Raw genomic sequence first — 8946 nt, forward strand, 5'->3', positions numbered from 1 at the left:
ACGTTCACGTTCTCCACAATTCTGTAACAGTAACTTGGTTTATGCATACACCTCCGAAAGTCAGTTCACATTTCTCTCAAACAAACAAAATTCTCAGAGTCTCATCCAAATAATCGTTCTTATTCTTATCATAGGGTAGCCTTTTTCATTTCTGCTAATTCCCCAATAAACCTACTCAGCTACAGAAAATCCCGTACACTAGCTACATTAATCACAGGATACATCGGTTTTCGATTCGCATTAGTAGATTCTAGTCGTTTTCACTATGTTGAGGTGCGGTTTTTGCTCAGTGACATTTTGCGTAAGTGGTGTTTTACTTGTATTAGTTTTCTTGAGGTGAAATAAAATCGTAAATAGTATGAAGTTAAAGGGGCACTGATCTAACGCAATTCCCCGGGACTGGTTGTTGCCTTTGTTATTGTTTTTTCCCGGTGAGTACCCGGATGTATAGCAGAAATCTAGACTAGTTCGCGACCTCTGCTGCGCCATTCGTAAGCGCATTAGTCACTTTTATGGGTAGTAATAAGGGCGTATGGTCACATTGATCAACAAAATGAAATACAGTTTTTGATATAATAAGGAAATGTAGGTATCTTTGTGAGTAGCATCGGTAATGGTGACGAAGTTTTGATAAGTCACTTGCTTGGTAATTTTGCGATTTTCGTTTACACTATTTTGACTTGCAACACAAAGTATATATTTCACCTGAGCATATGCTTTTTTTATAGTGTGTATATTTTTTTACTGTCAAATGTGTAACAAATATATTAAACGTCTAAATATTCAGTTATTTTACAAAGTGACTGAAAAACATTTCCATCTGTATTATTATGACAACGAATTCCAAACATTTTGATGTTTAATGTCATCACCAAGAGACTGAAAATGTTACGTTGAAAAGTACATTTCTAAGTTGTTTGGCTTTTAATCCTACATAATAATCTGTTGTGATATTTGTAGGCCCTTTTGATCGTCTTGATCAATCTGGACAGAATTTTTAGCCAAAATGACTGAAATATTTACACATTTTATAAATTGCCTGAGAGAATCACATTTTACAAATTGATGGTAATATATACACGCTTACAAAGGAAAAGACCTGTGACAACAACGTCTATTGCGCATTGAAGAATTTCCCAACCAAGACGTAGAGAAACAAGAACGAATCGGTTCAAATGAAGGAAAAAATGCAGATATCATAATTACAACCCACCAAATTTATGTGTATAAGTTTTAGGAAGCTTCCTTGTTCGAGGAATGTATCCGTGAATATCCACACAAAGGAACAATATCCCACTCGTCTGCAGCTGTACAAAGAAACTTATTCGATGTCACGTGTCTCAGTAACAATCAAATATTTTAAAAGATATATATCGTTTCGGGATATTATAACCCGTGTTCCTTTCTCAACTGATCGCTTGGATTGTTTCAGGTGTTTTACATAGGTGTCAAGTCTCAATGGTCGGCTGAGAAAGCCCACGTGACAAGTATTTTCATAACGTCCACGGTTCCGAAAAATTCCATTGAGTGATAGATAACAATGATCAATCAATCAACGTATTATGAGTTAACCCTTTGAACAAAGTATGTTGTTTTTACATCGGCACTTCGCGCCATGATATGAGTGTATTCCCTATGTTTTAGTAAACCTAGACATGTGAACACTCACTCTTGACATATCCACTGCGCAAGAAAACAGTGATTAATCAATCAACGTATTTTCTGTTAATCCTTTGATGACTAGGAACAATCCGTTGATTTACAAAAATAAGTAAATCAACTGATCATTCATCTCTTGCTGGGCTGCCACGTGAATATTACATAACACACATTTCACCTCACTTCAAACCTGGATTAAGATTGAATAATTACCCCAGGCACAATAAATGCCAAATGGGAACCTTTGTCAGGTAATCTAAGTGGTGCTACCACTAATTGTACCTGTAATAAATTCATTAACTGAGCATCAAGTGAATGACGACAAATACACAAGTGAAGGGTTATTATACGAGAAAACGTGGATGACAACAAGGGAGTAGTAATCGTATTATCGACGCAAGCCAAAATCCGAAAATGCTTTCACTGCATGGATACTGTTTTTAGTATTAAACTATAACCATCTGGGGTATTTCCAAATGACGACATCCGATGAGCTCCCTTGTTCTTTTTGTCTGTTTGTTTAGGCTGAAGAAATTAATTAACATGCGCCCTTTGTCGAAATCTTTAAAGATCACAGTTAACCAATCAGTGTTCAAAAATGCGTAAAACAAATATTGCCTCCAGCCTCCAAGTTTATTTAGCTGTCCTTCCAGACGGTACCCCAGTCTCTGGTCACACTCAGTTGCCTTGCGTATCATCCGGGTACTCACAGGGGAAAAACAATAACAAAGGCAACAGCCAGTCCGTTAGATCAGTGCCCCTTTAAGGTGCCCACTAGCACAAGTACGACCTGTGTCACTTTAAGCTCTATCCTAGATTAACATGACTAAGCTGACATGATCCAGCGGACAGAGCGTCTGCTCAGAGAGAGAAAGGTCAGTGGTTTGATCCCTGGCTATACCAGAATCTGTTGAAAGATGCTACCCTGTCTTATGCTATCTGGCACATGGCATGAAAGGATAAAACTAGGCCTGGTCGGTATGGAATCTGTATACATTGTCTGAGTGGTGTATCCATGTTAAACCGTGGCATGGTATCTCAGTGGGCTGGCACTATAAAACCGGCATTAGACTGGGCTAGTACACATCACATCACATACACATCACGGTATAAATGCAATAGTCTTGAAAGCAGCGTTAAACCCCATTTCAACTCACCAATAAGCTGTCAGGTTGTGATATGAATGAATACTGTTTAAAGGGGCATTAGGTGTGTTATACAAAGTTTCCTCTCTTCTTCCAAGTCCAGTGATACTTTAACTGTTATGCCTGTTAAGAAAAAGACATAATTCTCCTCTACTTGTGTCATGTGTGTCACGGGTGGCCCAGTTGTATAAGGTGCCACAATTCGATGTGTGTATTATCATGGGTCTGAATTCCGGTTCACCCCAATCATGTTTCTAGGTCTGTCGCCACCATACCCGTGGGTTTCACCAAAGTGGTAAATGTCTGAGGCCTGCATCAAGTCTGGCTTTGCTCCCAAATTATGCTGACATGCCGTGATGTAACTGAATTACTGTTCAAAGCAGCGTTAAACACAACTCATACACTCATATGCACAGTATCAGTTGTTCAGAGTGCTAATTATTTCATTGATATTTCTGTTGCAGCTGTGAATTGCTCTTGACATCAAGAAAGTGAATTAGGTGACAGCAATTCCAAATTCATCATGTGGCCCATCGTGATGGGATTTATGCGGACATATGCTGTGTACATCACATGGCCAGTGGCTGCTGTCATCGGTTATGTCGGATATAACCTGGAAGGTTATGTGAGAGGGGACAAACAGACCCCTTGGAAAGAAAAGGGGATTAAGGAAGAGAGAATTGAAAGAATCATCAGAGAAGACATTGGCAAAGATGCAGCTGATGTTGACTCACTAAAATCAAAAAAGGATATTCCACAGACTGTACTGAACAGAAACAATCGATTATGAATAATGTGTGTGATTGTGAATGTGTGTGATTATGAGCGATCCTAGTATTTAACATGTGCAACACAGTAGCTTATTATACAGAGTGAATTTATGTGTAAATATAGTTGCTATTTCCAGTGCATGTTCTTGATGTAGATATAAACAGATACTACTATGTATTCCTTTGGCGATCCTTGGTCAGACTAGTATCTAATATACAGTTAGACTACCTCAAATTTCATAATACAATAGATATATCTACTAAATATGCTCACTCAGTATGGGACTTAAATCATGCTTCCAATGAATGGATTGCCGGGCCCAGTCATGATATTTTACTGGCTGTGGTATTGTTGGCGGAACATTGTTGACTGTGGCATTAAGCAACAATAAAACATATGTACTATGTTTTTTACATACTTAGTCATATCGGGGATGATGAGGGGGATGTCACGACTGTACGAGACCAAAGATGTAGTAGTTCCATGAAGGCCGACAAAAGGAACATAGCAAGAACAACCTGCTTAATCATGATGATCGTGAAGGAAAATATAAGCACTTTCCCATGTTCCCCAATAGAAAAAAATAATGTTATGGAGCATTTGCCAATGTGTTGTTGTTTGGGTAAGTGCTGCGAAAATGAAGCTGTTTTTCCTGCTTCCCTCTTAAGATGTATTATTTTGTTAAATGGAGCACACCAGTGACACCACAGTACCTGTATTATGTCCTTGGGTAAAGAAAATATGAAAAAAATATTCAATGAGCATATTGAGGCCGTGGAATGGAAAGGAAAGGAATTTTTCTTTTTATGTTCTAATCACACCCCCAGATAGACATGGTCTTTTTTATCTTTCCAAAAACAAAAACATGATGAACCTTTCTTTTCAAATTCAACCTATTTAACAATGGACTTACAGCATATACATTGATTACTACTTGGAGATGCCTTTCAGGAATAAACCAATTGACCTAACTAACCGTGCTTTCAGTGACTTGTGTGATATTTGTTGAATGTTTGTTTGTTGTTTAACGCCACACTCAGCAATATTTCAGCTATATGACGGCGGTCTGTAAATAATCGAGTCTTGACCAAACGATCCAGTGATTGACATCATGAGCATCGATCCACATGACATGCATCAACCAAGTCAGCGAGCCTGCACACCTTATAATGTCAAGGTTCAGTTCAGCAATCCATGCTTGTCATTATAGGTGACTAACAGGATCAGGTGGTCACTGCATGTCCTGGTTGATGCATGTCATAGGATCTCAGTTGCATAGATTGATGCTCATGATGTCAGTCACTGCATTGTCTGGCCCAGACTCAATATTGCCAGACTGCCGTCATACAGCTGGAATATTGTTGATTTTCCACCCTTGCCGAACTAGGCTCGATCGCACCACCAGTGGCTATTACAAGTTATGTCTCTCCTACTTGCTTTTGCTTCTAACAGTTTTACCATCCGGATGTCAATTTCATTACGCGGTTTTGATTGGACTATGCATAGACTCATTAGTCCATAATTGTAGCCTAGTTCAGCAAGACTGGAAACTTGACTTTTACAGCCAGTTAACTCCCTTGCCCCCAGAAGATGAATTGTGAATTGCTGTAGAAGTATTGTGGCCTTACACTTGTGTCATAGGTGCATTGTCCTGGAGAGACAACACACCTTTGGTATGTCTAGCCTTGATATTCTGATGCAGTTGTCTATGCAGAGTGGCATTATGTTGGTCATTAATTATCAGACCTCTCGGGAGGTAGTCCACCATTATGCTTTCTGTGGAATCTCAGAAATCCGAAGACATCACCTTGGCAGCTAAAGAAACTTGGCCTTCTTGGGATGTCATGTGTTGCCCCTGCTTGTTTAGTCTCTGGCTGCTTCAAAATAACGTACATTCACACAAGAGATGATGACCCTGGAGCTTTTCTGATCAGGATTCAGAAGCCATGGAACCCACCTAACTGAAACCTTTGTCATGCTCAGTTTATTCTGCAGAATGTTCTTAACTCACACATGAGAGATGTCTACTGTATGGGCTATGGTGAACACTTTTGCTCTTTTGGAGACTACTGCCCATCTCGTAACAGTGGAAAAGGAAGCTGCGTTATCCCCAAGCCAGTTTGTCCATTTGCATCATGGAAGAGACTACCCAGTCACTTTGATACCTGCAAAAAATATATTGCCTGGTTGTAGGGCTGTGATGGGTAACTTGAGTACTCGGGTCGGATGGGTCCTGAGTAGGACCCGGGTACCCACAGGACTACCCAGACCTGTGGTAAGTCACGTGATATATTGTTTAATGACACAAATTGTCTAAAACTATGGTTACGCTATATATCAATAATGTTCCCATTTCTCTCTGATAATGCACCCATGCCTTCTAACTTTTATATGTTTGAATAAAGATAAAACTTCATGCAGTAAATTTCAGTGTATGCATGACCAGATTGTTATACACGTGTTTCTAACTACATTTTGCCAGGGCTACGGTCAAACATGTTTAAAGGGGCACTGATCTAACGCAATTCCCCGGGACTGGTTGTTGCCTTTGTTATTGTTTTTTCCCAGTGAGTACCCGGATGTAGAGCAGAAATCTAGACTAGCTCGCGACCACTGTTGCGCCATTCGTAAGCGCATTAGTCACTTTTATGGATACCGGTAGTAATAAGAGCGTATGGTCACATTGATCAACAAAATGAAATACAGTTTTCGAGATAATAAGGAAATGTAGGTATTTTTGTGGGTAGCATCGGTAATGGTGACGAAGTTTTGATAAGTCACTTGCTTGGTAATTTTGAGATTTTCGTTTACACTATTTTGACTTGCAACACAAAGTAAATATTTCATCTGAGCATTGCTTTTTTTATAGTGTGTATATTTTTTTAATGTCAAAATGTGTAACATATTTATTAAACGTATAAATATTCAGTTATTTTACAAAGTGACTGAAAAACATTTCCATCTGTATTATTATGATAACGAATTCCAAACATTTTGATGTTTAATGTCATCACCAAGAGACTGAAAATGTTACGTTGAAAAGTACATTTCTATGTTGTTTGGCTTCTAATCCTACATAATAATCTGTTGTGATGTTTGTAGGCCCTTTTGATCGTCTTAATCAATCTGGACAGATTTTTTAGTCAAAGTGACTGAAATATTTACACATTTTATAAATTGTCTGAGAGAATCACTGTTTACAAATTGACGGTAATCTATACACGCTTACAAAGGAAATGACCTGTGAAAACAACGTCTATCGCGCATTGAAGAATTTCCCAACCAAGACGTAGAGAAACAAGAACGAATCGGTTCAAATGAAGGAAAACAAAATGCAAATACCATAATTACAACTAACCAAATTTATGTGTATAAATAAGCAGCTTCCTTGTTCGAGGAATGTATCCATGAATATCCACACAAAGGAATAATGTCCCACTCATCTGCAGCTATACAAAATAACTTATTCGATGTCACGTGTCTCTGTAACTATCAAATATTCTAAAAGATATATATTGTTTCGGGATATTATCACCAGTGTTCGTTTCTCAACTGATCACTTGGATTGTTTCAGGTGTTTCACATAGGTGTCAAGTCTCAAGGGTTGGCTGAGAAAGGCCACGTGACAACTATTTTCATAACGTCCACGGTTCCTAAAAAATCCACTGAGTTTGATAACAATGAGCAACCAATCAACGTATTATCAGTTAACCCTTTGAACAAAGTATGTTGTTTTTACATCGGCACTTCACGCCATGATATGAGTGTATTCCCTTTGTTTTAGTAAACCTAGACATGTAAACACTCACTTTTGACATATCCACTGGTGCAAGATAACAGTGATTAATCAATCAACGTATTTTCTGTTAATCCTTTGATGACTAGGAACGATCCGTTGATTTACCTAAAAAAGTAAATCAACTGATCATTCATCTCTTGCTGGGCTGCCACTTGAATATTACATAACGCACATTTCACCTCACTTCAAACCTGGATTTAGATTGAATAATTACCCCAGACACAATAAATGCCAAATGAGAACCTTTGTCAGGTAATCTAAGTGGTGCTACCACTAATTGTACCTGTAATAAATTCATTAACTGAGCATCAAGTGAATGACGACAAATACACAAGTGTAGGTTTATACGAGAAAACGTGGATGACAACAAGGGAGTAGTAATCGTATTATCGACGCAATCCGAAATCCGAAAATGCTTTCACTGCATGGATACTTTTTTTTAGTATTACACTATAACCATCTGGGGTATTTCCAAATGACGACTTCCGATGAGCTCCGCCGTTCTTTTTGTCTGTTTGTTTAGGCTGAAGAAATTAATTAACATGCGCCCTTTGTCGAATCTTTATAGATCACATTTAACCAATCAGTGTTTATTCAAAAATGCGTAAAACAAATATTGCCTCCAGCCTCCAAGTTTATTTAGCTGTCCTTGCAGACGGTAGCCCAGTCTCTGGTCACGCTCAGTTGCGTTGCGTATCATCCGGGTACTCACGGGGGAAAAAACAATAACAAATGCAACAACCAGTCCGGGAAATGGCGTTAGATCAGTGCCCCTTTAAGTCGACATGTGGTTTGTTTGTTTGCTGTTTTTCATCACACCCAGTAATATATCACATGACTGCAGCCTTTAAATAATAGAGGATGTCCCAGACAAACTAGTGGTTAATATTATGAACAACAACCAACACCCTCGGGTCCAATTACATAAAGGTCACCACCCGGGCCATTTCATCATCTCATACAACTATCATAGTTCGCTTGGGATCCCTACGAGGTGTTGTATATGATTCTTAATCCAAAGGTCGGTTGAATTGACAACATGATGTTAAAATGATGCGAAAAATTAATTTTTTTAACACGATAAAGAGTATGAAAACAATTTGTTAAGGTGCATAAAAAGTAATGTAGATCACTTTCTGTGTTAGGACAGTGTAAATAATACACGACGACAGTGGGAACTGTGAGAAATAGATTCTAATGAAAAGGACAAAATATGACCGTTGAAACTATATACCCTTTAAGGTACTAAAAGTGTCAGGACAGTTTAACCATAGTAATATGAAAGAATCGGGTGGTCCTTGATTGTTGAGTAGGATTGGTAAAAACACCAAGAGTGATCAACTCATTATTTATTTACTCCGTCTGCAGGAAAGGCTCTGCACCACAAATAAAAACCGCATGATCATGGTAAAAAGATTGAGATGTGTGCTGCAAACTGATTGGCTGAAAAACGCTGTTGAGTAAGATTGGATTCCGGAAGTCTTTCGGACATTGGACTGCGTATGATTGGTTTTCTTGATAATTATCTTTATTTCCTAAATCCCAACTTTGACATGCCATTCGACTTTAATA

Source organism: Haliotis cracherodii, unplaced genomic scaffold (assembly GCF_022045235.1).
Source record: "Haliotis cracherodii isolate W230 unplaced genomic scaffold, xgHalCrac1.p SCAF_5, whole genome shotgun sequence".
Classification (NCBI taxonomy): domain Eukaryota; kingdom Metazoa; phylum Mollusca; class Gastropoda; order Lepetellida; family Haliotidae; genus Haliotis; species Haliotis cracherodii.